Raw genomic sequence first — 15877 nt, 5'->3', positions numbered from 1 at the left:
CACTCATTATGACAATTTCTAGTTCAATCCATTTGTCCACAAATTTTGGAAATTCCTTGTTTTTAATAGCTGAGTAGTATTCCATAGTGTAAATGTACCACAGTTTCTTTATCCATTCTTCTGTTGAGGGACACGTAGGTTGTTTCCAAGTTCTGGCTATTATGAATAAGGCAGCTATGAACATGGTTGAGCATATGTCCCTGTTGTGTGGTAGTACATCCTCTGGGTATATTCCAAGGAGTGGAATAGCTGGGTCTTAAGGAAGCCCTACTCCCATTTTTCTGAGAAAGCACCAGATAGCTTTCCAAAGTGGTTGTACTAGTTTGCATTCCCACCAGCAATGCAGGAGTGTTCCTCTTTCTCCACACCCTCGCCAGCATGAGGTGTCAGTTGAGTTATTGATCTTAGCCATTCTGATGGGTGTAAGATGGAATCTCAGTGTCGTTTTGATTTGCATTTCTCTGATGACTAAGGAGGTCGAGCATTTCTTTAAGTGTTTCTCAGCCATTTGATATTCCTCTGTTGAGAATTCTCTGTTTAGCTCTGCGCCCCATTTCTCTATTGGGTTATTTGGTTTGGTGGTGTTTAATTTCTTAAGTTCTTTATATATTTTGGATATTAGACCTTTGTCAGATGAAGAGTCGGTGATGATCTTTTCCCAGTCTGTAGGCTGTCGCTTTGTTCTCTTGACAGTGTCACCAGCCTTACAGAAGCTTCTCAGCCTCATGAGGTCCCATTTATTAATTGTTGATGTTAAGGCCTGGGCTGTTGGTGTTCTGTTCAGGAAGTTGTCTCCTGTGCCTATGAGTTCCAGACTCTTCCCCACTTTTTCCTCTAACTGGGTTAATGTCTGTGGTTTTAAGTTGAGGTCTTTAATCCACTTGGACTTGAGTTTTGTGCATGGTGACAAATAGGGGTCTAATTGCATTTTTCTACATGTAGACATCCAGTTAGACCAGCACCATTTGTTGAAGATGCTGTCGTTTTTCCATTGAATGGATTTGGCTTCTTTGTCGAAAATCAGGTGAGCAAATGTGTGTGGATTCATCTCTGGGTCTTCAGTTCGATTTCATTGATCCACTAGCCTATTGCTGTGCCAGTACCATGCTGTTTTAATTACTGTTGCTCTATAGTACAACTTGAGATCAGGTATGGAGATTCCTCCAGCGGATCTTTTATTGTAAAGGATTGTTTTTGCTATTCTGGGCTTTTTGTTTGTCCATATGAAGTTGAGAATTGTTCTTTCAATATCTTCAAAATATTTAGTAGGTATTCTGATAGGGATTGCATTGAATCTGTAAATTGCTTTTGGTAAGATGGCCATTTTTACTATGTTGATTCTTCCAATCCACGAACATGGTAGATCCCGCCATCTTCTGATGTCATTTTCAATCTCTTTCTTCAGAGGTTTAAAGTTTTTTTCAAATAAATCCTTCGCTTGCTTGGTTAGGGTTATTCCTAGATATTTTATATTGCTTGTGGCTATCGTGAAGGGAGTAATTTTTCTAATTTCTTCCTCTGCCTGTTTGTCATTTGTATATAGGAAAGCTACTGACTTTTTTGAGTTTATTTTGTATCCTGCCAATTTGCTGAAGGTGTTTATCAGCTGTAGGAGTTCTCTGGTGGAATTTTGGGGGTCACTTATATACACTATCATATCATCTGCAAATAGGGATAATTTGACTTCTTCCTTTCCCATTTGGATCCCCTTGATCTCCTTTTGATGTCTTATTGCTCTGGCTAGAACTTCAAGAACTATATTAAAGAGGTATGGGGAAAGTGGGCAGCCTTGTCTGGTCCCTGATTTTAGAGGGATTTCCTTGAGTATCTCTCCATTTAATTTAATGTTGGCTATTGGTTTGCTATATATAGCCTTTATTGTGTTTAGAAAAGTGCCTTGTATTCCCGATCTCTCCAGAACTTTAAACATAAATGGGTGTTGGATTTTGTCAAATGCTTTTTCTGCATCTAAAGAGATGATCATATGGTTTTTCTCTTTCAGTTTGTTTATATGGTGGATTACATTGATGGATTTCCGTATGTTAAACCATCCCTGCATTCCTGGAATGAAGCCTACCTGGTCATGGTGAATGATGTCTTTGATATGCTGTTGTATTCGCTTTGCGAGTATTTTGTTGAGTATTTTTGCATCAATGTTCATAAGAGAAATTGGTCTGAAATTTTCTTTTTTTGTTGGGTCTTTGTGGGGTTTAGGTATCAATGTGACTGTGGCCTCATAAAAGGAGTTTGGTAATATTCCATCCATTTCTATCTTTCGGAATAGCTTGAATAGTATCGGTATTAGCTCCTCTTTGAAGGACTGGTAGAATTCTGCGCTGAAACCATCTGGCCCTGGGCTTTTTTTGGTTGGAAGACTATCAATGGTTGCTTCTATTTCTATAGGCGAAATAGGGCTATTTAATTTGTTTATCTGGTCTTGGTTCAATTTTGGTAAATGGAATCGGTCGAGAAATTTGTCCATTTCCCTTAAATTTTCAAATTTTGTGGCATAAATGTCTTTGAAGTAGGTCCTTACGATTCTTTGTATTTCTTCGGTGTCTGTTGTTATGTCTCCCTTTTCATTTCTGATTTTGTTAATTTGGATAGCTTTTCTTTGTCTTTTATTTAGATTGGCTAACGGTTTGTCTATCTTGTTAATTTTCTCAAAGAACCAGCTCTTGGTTTTGTTGATTCTTTGGATTGTTGTCTTTGTTTCTAATTTATTGATTTCAGCTCTGAGTTTGATTATTTCCAGGCGTCTACTCCTCTTGGGTGTTTCTGCTTCTTTTTTTTCTAGGGCTTCCAGATGTGTTGTTAGGTTGTTTATGTGGGATGACTCCATTTTCTTTTTAAAGGCACTTAGTGCTATGAATTTTCCTCTTAGCACTGCTTTCAATGTGCCCCACAAATTTGGGTATGTTGTTCCATCATTTTCATTGAATTTCAGGAAGTCTTTTATTTCTTCCCTTATTTCTTCCGTGACCCATGTGTCATTAAGTAGAAAGTTGTTTAGTTTCCACGTGTTGGTATGCTTTTTGTTATTTCTATTGTTGTTGAAGTCCAGCCTTAGACCATGGTGATCTGATAAGATACAAGGTATTATTTCAATCTTCTTGTATCTGTTGAGGTTTGCTTCGTGACCAACTATGTGATCAATTTTAGAGAACGTTCCATGGGGTGCTGAGAAAAAGGTATACTCCTTTGCGTTTGGGTGGAAAGTTCTGTAGATATCTGTTAGATCCATTTGATTCATGACATTGGTTAATGAAGTTATTTCCCGGCTTAGTTTTGAAATCAAAGTCCTATCCTTGAGTGAAAGTGGGGTGTTGAAGTCTCCCACTATTAATGTGTGGGTATCGATGAATGGGGCAAGCTTTGTTAATAACTCTTTTACAAATGTCGGAGCCCTTGTATTCGGAGCATAGATGTTCAAAATCGTGATGTTTTCCTGGTTGACTTTACCTTTGACAAGTATGAAGTGACCATCCTTGTCCCTTTTGACTAATTTTGGTTGAAAGTCTATTTTATTAGATATTAGAATAGCTACCCCAGCTTGTTTCTTGTGACCATTTGCTTGGAAAAAAATATGGAACGCTTCACGAATTTGCGTGTCATCCTTGCGCAGGGGCCATGCTAATCTTCTCTGTATCGTTCCAATTTTAGTATATGTGCTGCCGAAGCGAGCACCCCAGTTGCAGTTTAAGTAAAGTAAGAAGGCGACAAGGGCCATGGGGAGAGATGTATCCTCCTGGGCCATCTGATAAATATAGGAAAATTGTACACGGTCTTTCAGGAAAGGATGGAAAGGCCCATAAGTAAGATGAATAACCTAGGACACAGGGAGCAGCATGAAGTAGCATGTACTATTAAGACCTTGTAAACACATTTTATCTGTAAAAAATTCTAGAAACCCCCCTTACCTGTTTCTTCTTCTCTTATTCCCATTTCACACAAAGAAATTCCAGATCCCCATCAAGTATCTGAATAATAACATTGAACTACACAGATTGACATAAGGCCAGGAAGACCAGTCTACTCTTTACACCCCTCCTTACATCTTATCAAAGCCACCAATGGAGACACAAATTAATTAAATTTTAACCCAACAAACTCTCACCTGCTGAGGTTCACGGCTGTACATGAATGTATGATATAGTATAGATGCTTCCCAGTTTGGTCCTATAAGAAGTACTATACAACTGACTACTTGGGAACAGTCATAATTAGGAGGATACAAATGAGATTGTCGAGAAACATGAATGAGATATTTTAATTCTGACACACTTATAAAATATGGTACTTGAAATACTAAAGACATATTTGGTAGAAGATCAGGATTTCTGTTTATTTCATCCAAGGAAAAAGCCAAAACCAGAGGAAACTGGCTTTCAGCTGCTGTTCTGTAAAATGGTACAATATTTATTATGTACAGAAGTAGACAAATAATCATTTGCAATCAATACTACGACTAGTCTGTACTTGAAAATATTCTCTTTATCCCTATGTTTGCAACAATTATCCCGTGTAATAAGGTTTACAAATATAAAAATATGGAATCTTGGAACACCCTTAAAATTTCATGTGAGTTCATCTATACAAAACATGCTTATTCCATGGAAAGCATGTCCATCTGTGGTTATTGAGTACTTGCTAAAAAAGGAAAGACAAGGCCACAGGATTTTGGCCAAGCTGTAAACCTGATCATGTATTCATTTATTAATTATAGAGAAATATGAAAATTACACATGAGGGTTGAGCCTCTGAGTTTCTGGTATTTCCATATGAAATTAACTGAATTGGCTAAGGTAGAGATAGTATGATTGATGAGTGTACAGGAGTGTTTCTGGGGCAATACATGGTACCTGTACTAATGATAAACTATAAATTATTTGAAAATATATTTATCATATTCTCCTCTATCCTACTTCATATTGTTGTTTTTCTTGTTAATTTATTTTTCAGGCAGAGCATCTTTTTACTGGTTTATTTTCAAATAAATTCAAACACAGACAATGTATATTTAAAAATATGTATATCTGACTTTGGAACTAAATCTGTTACTTTATCAGAAAACTGGTAAAAGCTTAACATCCAGACATAGCTATACCATATACCCTAGGACACTTGCTCAATTATGTTCATAACAGCTTTATTTATAATAGCTAGAATCCAGAAAAAATGATATTATTTAAACAAACAATAGAGAACAAACAATAATATACTACTCCAATATAAAAACAAAGAAAATCATGAATTTTCAGGCAAGTAGATTAGAAAACATCTACTGGGTGTGATAATCCAGACTAACAAAAACACACATGGCTGTACTTACTTAGCCATATAGTACAGGATAAAAAAATGCCAGAATTTACTAACCCAAAGAAAATGAGTAAGAAGAAGGAACCCAGAGAAGATGCTTTATTCTAACTCAGAAAGGGAAATAAAATAGACAGCAGAAGAAGTTGAAGATATGGAACAAGATAGGGAAGAGAGCTCAGATAGAAATGAAGGTGGATATCCGACCTGGGGAGAGCTGATGCAGCAGGTCAGAGGGACTGAACATAAGAATAAGGCATGTGTGGAGATATCTCACTGACAAGATGGATAAACAAGATGGTTCTGGGATAATATGGTGGTGACTCAGTTGAGGGGACACCCTAGAACTAGACAGAACACCTAGTGGAGGAAGGGGAATACCAACAAACCCACAAAAACTATGACTCAAAACTTACCTTTCCTACAAGATATGCAGTGATAAAAATAGAGCAGAGATTTAGGGAATGTCCAAGCAATGCCTTGCCCAAAATGAGACTCAGAACACAGGAGAGAGAAAACTTCAGACACTATTATTGACACTCGGCTGTGCTTTCAGACAGGAGCCTGGCATAGATGTCCCCTGAGGGTTCCATCCATCAGTGAATCAAAACAGATGCTAAGAATAAAAACCAAATATTAGACAAAGTGTTCAGAGTCTTGTAGAAAAATGGGAGAAGTAAAAAGGATGAAGAACTAACATGAACTACACAAGAAAATCAACGGTCAATTTTTCAGGGCACAGAGAGGGTTGTGGAGACTCAATCACCAACCAAGTGGACCTAGGACCACTACACAGATGTAGGTGATGTGTAGTTCAGGCTTAGTGTGGGTCCCCTAGTAAGAGGAGCTGGGACTGTCTCTGACATGGACTCTGTTGCCTGTTTTTTTTTTTCACTCTCTTTCCCTTGGTGGGGCTTCTTTAAAGGAAACATGGAAAGAGTACACACTCATTCCTGATGTGAATGTAGAGATGAGGTGATTTGGTAGGGGATACCCTTCTTTGAATAACAGAGAATGCAGATGGAGTAGACAGAGAGAACATAAGGGAGCAGTCAATGATCAGTGGGGAAAATACATAAACAAATACATTATTTAAAGAGGATGTATGCCTGTATGTGTCTGGATGTATGAACCTAAGCAATGCTTTTTTATGACATGGGCAAAAATTAAATTGGGGTTTTTTATTCTCTTTATGTGAAAAATCACTCCTGTCTCTTCCTAGTTATTTCCTATCATCTGAACATTAAGCATCAAATATAATCCTCCATGCAGAATGATTCACTCATATTTAAATATAACTACATTTCCATTTAGAAATTGTACCTGTGAGTTATCTTTGTCTATACAAGTAGTTCCTTTTAGAATACCCTTTATTACAGCACAGAAAAATTGCCATTGGATATTTCAGTAAAAAACATTAGAAAGTTGAGACTAGAACGTGTGTGACACAAACACTAACTCTTGCATACTAAACATAAACAGAATCAATTACTTCAGCTACCAGAGAGGCCTAGTAGTATAAAGTGCTTGCTGTGCTTGGAAACAACAGTCAGGAATCCACAAAGCAAAAAATGTGTAGCGTATCCACATGGTAAAATATGCAATTATACTTAGTAAAATTACTGAAAGAGAAATGTAAGTAGTAACAGCGACCAATGTGTAGGAGCAGAAACAGCTTAGACATAAAAAGAAGTCACATAATTCTTAAAGAACTGCAGAGATGAGCTACTAGGAACTTATCTATTTCTGTTCTCAAACACTATCAACTATATATGCCACAAATGTAACTCAGTCAACTGACAAAGGAAGGAGTCACCACTATTAGTGATACTCTGTCTTCTCAAACATAATATTTACCACCTAAGCATTCTTTTTTTGTGCTAAAACATATTTTGACCACATTTCCAGTTATACTAGCAGAGCACTAGCATCTTACTGAGAATAATGAACATGTAGAAATTGCAGTGAGACTTGTTTGCGCCAATATTACACGTTTGTAAAATAGAATGTAAAAGCAGATGGGAAATCTTTATGATATCTTTGTAATAAAAAAGGGCAAAATTAAGTTGGAATATAAGATTTTTTGGTTTCTCTTTATGGGAAGAATAATCTCTCCTGTCTCTTCCTAGTCATTTCATATCATCTAAACAACAAACATCAGACATATCCCTTCATTCTGAATGAATCACTCAGATTTAAATATAATTAATGTTCCACTTAGAAATTTGAGACTAGAATTTGTGTGAACTGAAACACTAACTTATGAATGATAAACATTAGAAGCACCAGTTACTCGAGCTGTCAGAGTAGACTAGTAGTATAAAGTGATGTTCTTAAAAACAACTATCAGATATCCATAAAGCCAGAATCTATACAGTAACCACATGATAAAATATACAATTATGCTCAGTAAAATTATTGAAAGAGAATCACAATTGGCAAATGTGATAGAAGTGTCAGAAAATAAACAACTTAGATTTTATTTCTCTTTCTTCTTATCATTTATTTATTCTTTCATATTACATCTCAATTATTATCCCATCCTTGTATCCTCCTAGTCCTCTCTCCCACTTTCACACTATTCCCTTCCTCTATGACTTTGACTGAGGGGGACCTCCTGCCCCTTTATGTGATCATAGGGTATAAAGTCTATTCTTAGTAGCCTGCTATCCTTCCCCTCAGTGCTACTGAGCTTTCCCATCAAGGGGACATGGTCAAGTATGGGGAACCAGAGTTCATGTGAAAATCAGTCCCCTCTCTTCACTCATCTGGGAAATGTCCTTTTGGTTGGCTAGATCTGGGTATTGGGTTGATGTTTACTGTACATATTTTCCTTGTTTGGTGACATAGTTTGAGCAGAACCCCTGAGCCCAGATCTGCCCATCATAAATGTACAAACTTCTAAATAATTGAAAAGGTGAGCTACTAGGAAACTCCTCTAATCATGTTCTCAAGTACTGTCAACTACCTACACATGCTACAAACGTAACCCAGTCAGATGACAAGGAAAGAAAATGATCACTACTATTAGAGATAGCATCAATTTTCAAATATATAATTTACAGTCTAAGCATTCCTTCTTTATGCTAAATAGAAAATAAAGAACCGGGCTTTGTAATACTTAAAACCAATGGTTGTGTATGTATACAAGTTAAGATGGAGATATAAGGACGTATTTAAAGTTCACATTGGACAGAAATCCTACTTACATTTTTGATGAAGATTCAAAATTCATAGAGTGACCACATTCAGATAATTTTATAGAGTAAATGGACATCTATGAGAAAGCTTTCTGTACCTAGATGTACTCCAAATACTAGGTGCCCCCACACAGGAACTGATAGTTACACAATGACAGAAACATACTATATGGCCACTTAATTGTACCTTCTCAGGATGAAACTTATTGAAATACTAGGGGTATTGTTTGATAATAAAGGACTGCGTACTGTGCAATGGAAACTCTCAAAAAGAGGGCTAATATTTATGATCATGGCAGAGATTGCTTTCTTCACTCAACTACTGACCTTGAAATCAGGAGGCTAACTGGAAGAAACAAAATACTTTATGAGCTAAAAAAATTTCATAAAATAGCATTGAGTTTATAAAAGAATTTGGTGTTGTTTTTTTGTGTGCACATTGGAAGAAAAAGACAACATTCAAAGCATTGTTCTGTTTCCCATCTTCAGACCTCTCCAGATATAATTGTGATGAAATCTACATGAAAATTTAAAAAGCACTTACAGCGTATCCAGAATGTTGCTAAAATAGTCTTTCTGCACAGACCATTGCACTGCATGAAGGTAGAAAAAACACGCTTCCATTACCTCTCTGTTCTTTTCTTCATTCTTCATTCTCCAAAAGCACCTGGAAGGAGTGAAACTCATCATGAGAAGTGGAGTGTTCAGAAGCAAATAGAACAAAATCAAAGTGAACATCTTTGTCCTACTATAAGCCCCAATGTTGTGGATTTTGAAGTGTCTTGCATATCAGCCTAACAAATGGGCACTCATGTGTTCCTATCTTCTTTATTTTTCTGGACAATGGAAAGTTTACTTGCACATTCATGATTCTTTTTTGCCCTTAGGCCCTTCCTCATTCCTGGAGGAATCTTCCTTGGGACTTGTCATCTGAGGTCCACAGTCCATGTGGTACACATGAGTTGATAAATATATTAGATAATAGTTCTGTCTCTGGTTCCATGACATCATTCAGGTTTATGGATATTAAAATCCCTGAGAGAGGCTGTTCAGTGAAAGTTTTGTTTCAGTACTATCTTATATATCTGTTTATGTGTACACCAATAGAAATTATGTCAGTAGATTTTTTTAGATTATGCACAGTGAAATATAAATTATTGATTAAGAAGGGGCATACAAAATGGCTCATGACTACATGGTGAGCATTGTACCACCAAGTCTTTATAATGCAGAGGTAGCCACTTATCTGGGACATCTGAGAACCTCAGAACATACACACAGTGAAATATGTCACACAAGTGACAAATAAAGAATATCTACCCAAAGTCTATGTTTCTAGTTTTGCAGAACGAATAATCAGGTGAAATCCAGAAATTTCTTGAGTCCTGTTGTACCAAAAACCATCCAGCTCTTCACAAAATAGGAGCTCATGTACACTTTAAATGTTGATTTTTAAAATTCAACAATATCCAAAGAAACGCATGAACTTTGTATATCATTTGAAATATTAATGAGACTTATCCCTCAAACTATACCTACATCATTGTAATAAACTATGTTAAAAAATTGAGTTCTAACACATGATCTCCATCCTAGAACCTCAGTTCTCACAGATCAATAAAATGTGATAACCCATTTCTTCTACTTCACTTTGCTTTTCAGTATTGTTTTATACTCATTTCCATTCAAGTAATATATGTAAGGAATACTTGTGCTGAGTATCTTAGAAGCACATAATTGGGAAACACCTAATTTTAATGTGTAAACTCTTCCTATACAAATTTCAGAGTAATCTATTCTTCATTGCAGTGTGGAATCTGAATTGCCAGTATAAAAGTATACTGATATTTTCTTCCCACTAGCTTCACAAGATATTCCATCCCTAATTCCTGTGGGCCTATGAACTTCTCAAATAATGCCTGACCTCACTTTTTGTGTGAAGATGTCTGTGTCACACAAACACACACATACACACACACACACACACACACACACACACACACACACACACCAACAAACACTCCAACACACATGGATTCAAGACAAACACCGTTTTTTCCAAGTATTTATTTTTATTTTTTAATTAATTCTTGTTACATCTCAATGGATATCCCATCCCTTGAATCCTCCCATTCTTCCCTCCTTTCCATTTTCCTCTTATTCCCCTCCCCTATGACTTTTCTGAGGGGGATTACCTCTCCCAGTATATGCTCATAGGGCATCAAGTCTCTTCTTGATAAACTGCTGTCCTTCCTCTGAGTGCCACAAGATCTCCCCGTCCAGGGAACATGGTCAAATGTGAGACACCAGAGTACGTGAGGAAGACATATCCCACTCTTCACTCTACTGTGGAGAGTGTTCTGACAACTGGCTAGATCTGGGTAGGGGTTTAAAGTTTATGGCCTGCATTGTCCTTGGCTGGTGCCTTAGTTTGAGCGGGACCGCTGGGCCCAAACCTGCCTATCATAATGTTCTACTTGTAGGTTTCTAGGATGCTCTGGATCCTTCTACTTTGCCATTCTCCCATGCTTCTCTTATCTAGAGTCCCAATAGGATGTCCTCCCCTCTGTCCCAGTTTCCTGGTAAGTGAAGACTTTCACGGGACATGCCCTTGGGCTAATGTGCAGATATAAGTAAGTATATACCATTTGAGTCTTTCTGCTTCTGGGTTAACTCACTGATTATGATCATTTCTAGCTCAATCGATTTTTCCACAATTTTCGGGAAATCCTTGCTTTTACTAGCTGAATAGTATTCCATAGTGTATACGTACCACAGTTTCTTTATCCATTCTTCTATTGAGGGACACTTAGGCTGTTTCCATGTTCTGGCTATTATGAATAAGTCTGCTATGAACATGGTTGAACAAATTTTCTTGTTGTGTGCTGGAGCATCTTCTGTGTATATTCCAAGGAGTGGAATAGCTGGGTCTTGAGGAAGCCCTATTCCCAGTTTTCTGAGATAGCACCAGATAGATTTCCAAAGTGGCTGTACTAGTTTGCATTCCCACCAGCAATGAAGGAGTGTTCCTCTCTCCCTACATCCTCGCCAGCATGAGGTATCATTTGAATTTTTTATCTTAGCCATTCTGATGGCTGTAAGATGGAATCTCAAAGTTGTTTTGGTTTGCATTACCCTGATGATTAAGGAGGTTGGGCATTTCTTTAAGTGTTTCTCAGTCATTTGATACTTCTCTATTGAGAATTCTTTGTTTAGTTCCAAGCCCATTTCTCAATTGAGTTATTTGGTTTGGTAGTGTTTAATTTCTTGAGTTCTTTATATGTTTTGGATATTCGACCTTTGTCATATGTAGGGTTGGTGAAGATCTTTTCCCAGTCTGTAGGCTGTCGCTTTGTTCTCTTGATAGTGTCTCCTGCCTTACACAAGCTTCTCATCCTCATGAGGTCCCATTTATTAAATGTTGAAATTAATGCCTGGGCCGTTGGTATTCTGTTCAGGAAGTTGACTCCTATGCCAATATGTTCCAGGCTCTTCCCCACTTTTTCTTCTAAGTGACTTAGTGTCTCTGGTTTTATGTTGAGGTCTTTAATCCACTTGGATTTGAGTTTTGTTCAAGGTGACAAATATGGGTCCAGTTGCCTTTTTTTTTACACATAGACATCCAGTTAGACCAGAACCATTTGTTGAAGATGCTATCATTTTTCTATTGAATGGATTTAGCTTCTTTGTCGAAAATCAAGGGAACATATGTATGTGGATTTATATCTGGGTCTTCGATTCAATTCCACTGATCAACCGGCCTGTTGCTGTGCCAGTACCATGCTGTTTTAATTACTATTGCTTTATAGCACAATTTGAGATCAGGTATGGAGACTCCTACAGAGCACCTTTTATTGTACAAGATTGTTTTAGCTATTCTGGGCTTTTTGTTTTTCCATATGAAGTTCAGAATTGAACTTTCAATATCTTTAAAAAATTCTGTAGGTATTTTGATAGGAATTGCATTGAATCTGTAGATTGCTTTTGGTAGGATGGCCATTTTTACTATGTTAATACTCCTGATCCATGAGCAAGGAAGATCATTGCATCTTCTCTTGTCATCTTCAATCTCTTTGTTCAGAGTTTTGAAATTTTTTCAAACAAGTCCTTAACTTGCTTAGTTAGAGTATCTCCTAAATATTTTTATTGCTTGTGGCTAATGTGAAGGGTGTGGTTTTCCTAATTTCTTCCTCTGCAAGCTTGTCATTTGTGTATAGGAAGGCTACAAACTTTTTTGAGTTAATTTTGTATCCAGCCAATTTGCTGAAGGTGTTTATCAGCTGTAGGAGTTCTCTGGTGGAATTTTGAGGGTCACTTATCAATCATATCATCTGCAAATAGGGATAATTTGACTTCTTCCTTTCCTATTTGGATACCCTTGATCTCCTTTTGTTGTCTTATTGCTTTGACTAGAACTTCGAGTACTATATTGAAGAGATATGGAGAGACTGGGCAGCCTTGCCTTGTTCCTGATTTTAGAGGAATTTCCTTGAATATCTCACCATTTAATTTGATTTTGGCTATTGGCTTCCTTTATATAGCCTTTATTATGTTGAGGAAATGCCTTGTATACCTGATCTCTCTAAAACTTTAAACATGAATGGGTGTTGGATTTTATCAAATGCTTTCTCTGCATCTAAAGAGATGATCATGTGGTTTTTTATTTTCCGTTTGTTTATATGGTGAATTACATTGATGGATTTCCATATATTAAACCATCCCTGCATGTCTGGAATGAAGTCTACTTGGTCATGATGAATGATATCTTTGATGTGTTCTTGTATTCGTTTTGCAAGTATTTTATTTAGCATTTTTTGCATCAATATTCATAAGAGAAATTGGTCTGAAATCCTATTTCTTTGTTGAGTCTTTGTGAGGTTTAGGTATCAATGAGACTATGGCCTCATAGAATGAATTTGGTAATGTTCCATTTCCTTCTATCTTTTGGAGTAGCTTGAAGAGCATCAGTATTAGCTCGCACTTGAAGATTTGGTAGAATTCTGCACTGAAACCATCTGGCCCTGCACTTTTTTTGATCGGGAGACTATCAATGATTGCTTCAATTTCTGTAGGGGAAAGGGGACTAATTAGCTTGTTTATCTGTTCTTCACTCAACTTTGGCAAGTGAAATTGATCAAGAAAATCGTCCATTTCCCTTAGATTTTCAAATTTTGTGGCATATATGCCTTCAAAGTAGGATCTTATGATTCTTTGTATTTCTTCAGTGTCTTTTGTTATGTCTCCCTTTTCATTTATGATTTTGTTGATTTCAATAATGTCTCTCTGCCTTTTAGTTAATTTGGCTAATGGTATGTCTATCTTTTTTATTTTCTCAAAGAACCAGCTCTAGGTTTTGTTGATTCTTTGGAATGTTTCCTTAGTTTCTAATTTGTTAATTTCACCCCTGATTTTGATTATTTCCAGACGTCTACTCCTTTTGGGTGTTTCTGCTTCTTTTGTTCCTAGGGCTTCCAGTTGTGTCATTAAGGTGCTTATGTGCGATGCTTACAATTTCTTCTTAAAGGCACTTCGTACTATGAATTTTCCTCTTAGCACTGCTTTCAATGTATCCCACAAATTTGGGTATGTTGTTCCTTCATTTTCATTGAATTTCAGAAACTCCTTAATTTCTTTCTTTATTTCTTCCCTGACCCAGGTGTCATTTAGCAGAGAATTGTTTGGTTTCCTCATACGTATAGGCTTTTTGTTATTTCTGTTGTTGTTGAATTGCAGCCTAAGCCCATGGTGATCTGATAGGATACAAGGTATTATTTCAATCCTCTTATATCTGTTGAGGCTTTCTTTCTGAACTATGATGTGATCAATTTTGGAGAAGGTTCCATGGGGTCCAAAGAAGAAGGTATATTCTTTCTTGTTTGGGTGAAAGGTTCTATAGATATCTGTTAGATCCATTTGACCCATGGCATTGGTTAATGATGTTATTTCTTGGCTTAGTTTCTGTTTCAATGACTTGTCCTTCAGTGAGAGTGGGGTGTTGAAATCTCCCACTGTTATTGTGTGGGGATTGATGTATGGTTTAAGCCTTTTTAGCAGATCTTTTACAAATATGGGTGCCTTTGTATTGGGAGCATAGATGTTCAGAATTCTGATGTCATCTTGGTTGACTTTACCTTTGATGAGTATGAAGTGTCCGTCCTCATCCCTTTTGATTAATTTTGGTTGGAAGTCTATTTTGTTAGATATTAAAATGGCTACACCTGCTTGCTTCTTGTGACCATTTGCTTGGAATATTTTTTCCAACCTTTTATCCTGAGGTAATGCCTATCATTATGGGTGAGATGTGTTTCTTGAAGGCAAAAGAATGTTGGATCTTGTTTATGCACCCATTCAGTTAGTCTGTGTCTTTTTGTTGGAGATTTGAGACCGTTGATGTTGAGAGATATTAATGACCAGTGACTGTTAAGAGTCTTAATTTTGATGTTGTTTCCAGTCGAGCGTTTGTGTAGTTGTGTTTTTGCCATGGTATAGTTATCTATTTCCTGAGTAGTTTTGGTTGTAGCTTGACCCTTTTGGATGGAGTTTTCCTTCTAGTACCTTCTGTAAAGCTGGATTTGTGGATAGGTACTGTTTGAATTTGTTTTTTTCATGGAATATTTTGTTTTCTCCATCAATGGTTATTGATAGTTTTGCTGGGTAAAGTTGGCTGGCCTGGCATCTGTGGTCTCTTAGGGTTTGCAGGATCTCTGTCCAGGCCCTTCTGGCTTTTATGGTCTCTGTTTAGAAGTTGGGTGTAATTCTGATAGGTTTGCCATTAAATGTTATTTGGCCCTCTTCCCTTGCAGCTTTTAATATCTTTTCTTTGTTCTGTATGTTTTGTGTTTTGATTATTATGTGACAGGCAGTTTTTCTTTTCTGGTCAATTCTACTTGGTGTTCTGTATGCCGCATGTATGTTTATAGGCATCTCTTTCTTTAGATTGGGGAAATTTTCTTGTATGATTTTGTTGAGAATAGTTTCGGGGGCTTAGAGTCTGATATCTTCTCTTTCTTCAATGTCTATTATCCTCAGATTTCTTCTTTTCATGGTGTCCTTAATTTCTTTGATGTTTTGTGTCAGGAGTTTTTCAGATTTGGCATTTTTAAATGGTTGCTTCAAGATCTGTGATTATATCTTTTAGACCTGAGATTCGTTTTTCCATCTCCTGGATTCTGTTAGAAAAGCTCAGCACTGTGTCCTTCACCTTCTTCTCTGAGGTCTCATGTTCTCGTTTTTCTTCTGTCTGTGTGTTTATCATTGAATCCATTTTCATCTTCATATCTTGAACAGATTTTTTGATTTCTTTCATCTGATTTTTGTATATTACAGAGTTTCTTCCATTGTCGCTTTATAGGGCTTCAGAT

Source organism: Acomys minous (assembly GCF_964271855.1).
Source record: "Acomys minous genome assembly, chromosome: 12".
NCBI lineage: Eukaryota > Metazoa > Chordata > Mammalia > Rodentia > Muridae > Acomys > Acomys minous.
This window is presented reverse-complemented; position numbering follows the sequence as displayed.